This window comes from Aotus nancymaae, unplaced genomic scaffold (genome assembly GCF_030222135.1).
Source record: "Aotus nancymaae isolate 86718 unplaced genomic scaffold, 86718_ANA_hifiasm-v0.15.2.pri h1tg001216l, whole genome shotgun sequence".
In the NCBI taxonomy this organism is placed as follows: domain Eukaryota; kingdom Metazoa; phylum Chordata; class Mammalia; order Primates; family Aotidae; genus Aotus; species Aotus nancymaae.
In genome coordinates this window covers 14,466-17,358 of record NW_026989632.1, presented here as the reverse complement: position 1 = coordinate 17,358, position 2,893 = coordinate 14,466, and positions in this window count along the sequence as shown.

Sequence of the window (2,893 nt, the reverse complement as noted above, 5' to 3'; positions counted from 1 at the left end):
GAGATGCATCTCGGAGGGAGAAAGAACACACAGGACTCGGGCGCGAGTCGTTCAGGTGACAGAGAGACGCCGAATGAGGACACGTTCACAATCCACACGGGGTGGGGGATGGGAGGGAGGGAGGGAGGGAGGGAGGGGATAGAAAAAAGAGAGATGGAGGAAGGAGGGAGGGAAGAAAGCAAGCAGGGAGCGGGGAGGAAGGAGATGGAGAAAACAGACAGAATTTAAAAAATCTGGAGAAGGTATATGATGAAAGGTGGAAAATGAAGAAAGATGAAAAAGAGAAAGAATGAGGAAAGAGATGACGGAAAGAAGGGCGAAAGAGAGGAAAAAAGAAAGTATAAAAGACAAAGAAAGAAAGAAAGAATAAAGGAAAGGAACAGATAAAAGGACAGAAGGGAGGGAGGAAGGAGGGAAAGAAAAAGAAAGAAAGAAAGAAAGAAAGAAAGAAAGAAAGAAAGAAAGAAAAAGAAAGAAAGAAAGAAGAGGCTAATGCCTTTTTCAGCGTTCGCCCACCTGCATCAAGGTGAAAATTAAAAAAGAAGAAGAAGGGGAAGAAGAAGGAGGAGGAGGAGGAGGAGGAGGAGGAGGAGGAGGAGGAGGAGGAAAGAAAGAAAGGAAGGAAGGAAGAAAAAGACAGAAAATGGAGAAAATAAAATTCGGTACTAAACACTATCTGGCCTGGCGACACAGCAAGGCTCCGTCTAGAAAGAAAGACAGAGAGACAGAGAGACAGAGAGAAAGAAACAGCGAGAGAGAGAGAGAGAGAGAGAGAGAGAGAGAGAGAGAGAGAAGAGAGACAAAGAAACGCAGAGGCCGGGCACGGTGGCTCATGCCTGTAATCCCAGCACTTTGGGAGGCCGAGGCGGGTGGATCACAAGGTCAGGAGTTCGAGACCAGCCTGGCCAAAATGTTGAAACCCCGTCTCTGCTAAAAAAACAAACATTAGCTGGGCGCGGTGGCACGCGCCTGTAATCCCAGCTACAAAAAAAAAAAAAAGGAAACACAGGAACAACGAAAGAAACACAGAACTGGGTGACAGAGTGAGACTCTGTCTCGAAAGAAAGAAAGAAAGAAAAAGAAAGAAAGAAAGAAAGAAAGAAAGAAAGAAAGAAAGAAAGAAAGAAAGAAAGACAGACAGACAGACAGACAGACAGACAGACAGGAACAACGAAAGAAAGAAAGACAGGAACAACGAAAGAAACACAGAAACAACAAAAGAAACACAGAACTAGGCCGGGCGCGGTGGCTCACGCCTGTAATCCCAGCACTTTGGGAGGCCGAGGCGGGTGGATCACGAGGTCAAGAGATCGAGACCATCCTGGTCAACATGGTGAAACCCCGTCTACACTAAAAATACAAAAAATTAGCTGGGCATGGTGGCGCTTGCCTGTAATGCCAGCTACTCAGGAGGCTGAGGCAGGAGAATCGCCTGAACCCGGGAGGCGGAGGTTGCAGCGAGCCGAGATCGCGCCATTGCACTCCAGCCTGGGTGACAGAGTGAGACTCTGTCTCAAAAAAAAAAAAGGAGAAAAAAAAAAAAAAAAAAGGAAACACAGGAACAACGAAAGAAACACAGAACTGGGTGACAGAGTGAGACTCTGTCTCGAAAGAAAGAAGAAGAAAGAAAGAAAGAAAGAAAGAAACAAACAAACAAACAAACAAACAAACACAGGAACAGCGAAAGAAACACAGAACCGAGTGACAGAGTGAGACTGTCTCGCAAAAAGAAAATAAAGGAAAGCAAACACAGAAACAACGAAAGAAACACAGAAAGAACGAAAGAACCAGAACTGGGTGAGAGAGTGGCACTCTGTCTCAAAAAAAAAAAAAGGGAAACACAGAAACAACGAAAGAAACACAGGAACAACGAAAGAAACACAGAAACCACGAAAGAAACACAGGAACAATGAAAGAAACACAGAAACCACGAAAGAAACACAGAACTGGGTGACAGAGTGAGACTCTGTCGCAAAAAAAGACAAAATACAAGGAAACACAGAAACCACGAAAGAAACAAAGAAAGAAAGAAAGAGCTGGAAAAGGAAATTAGGAAGACAGAAACAAAAGGAGAAAGGATAGAAAGATCTTTTCTTGTTTTTTTTTTTTTTTTGTTTTTTTTGAGACGGAGTCTCGCTCTTGTTACCCAGGCTGGAGTGCAATGGCGCGATCTCGGCTCACCGCAACCTCCGCCTCCTGGGTTCAGGCAATTCTCCTGCCTCAGCCTCCTGAGTAGCTGGGATTACAGGCACGCGCCACCGTGCCCAGCTAATTTTTTTGTATTAGTAGAGACGGGGTTTCACCATGTTGACCAGGATGGTCTCGATCTCTCGACCTCGTGATCCACCCGCCTCGGCCTCCCAAAGTGCTGGGATTACAGGCTTGAGCCACCGCGCCCGGCCTATTTTCTTGTTTTTTAATCCTCTAAAAGCATAGTAAGGCCCAGGTAGGGGCTACGACACACCTTCCACCTTACTAATATGTTGGCCAGGAAAATAAAAATTTACACTTAACGTAACCGTTAAAAGTGACTATGAGCCGGACGCGGAGGCTCAAGCCTGTCATCCCAGCACTCTGGGGGGCTGAGGCGGGTGGACCACCTGAGGTCAGGCGTTCAAGACCAGGCTGGCCAACATGGTGAAACCCCGTCTCTACTAAAAACACAAAAAAACTTCTTTAATTTTAACGTATAAAGAAAAGGAAAAAGTTCTCCAGGCGTGGTGGCGCATGCCTGTAACCCCAGCCACTCAGAAGGCTGAGGCAGGAGAATTGCTTGAATCCGGGAGGCAGACGTTGCAGTGAGCAGAGATCACACCGCTGCATTCTAGCCTGGGCGACAGAGCGAGACTCTATCTTAAAAATGAAAAAAAAAAAATGACTATGAGGGCCCAGG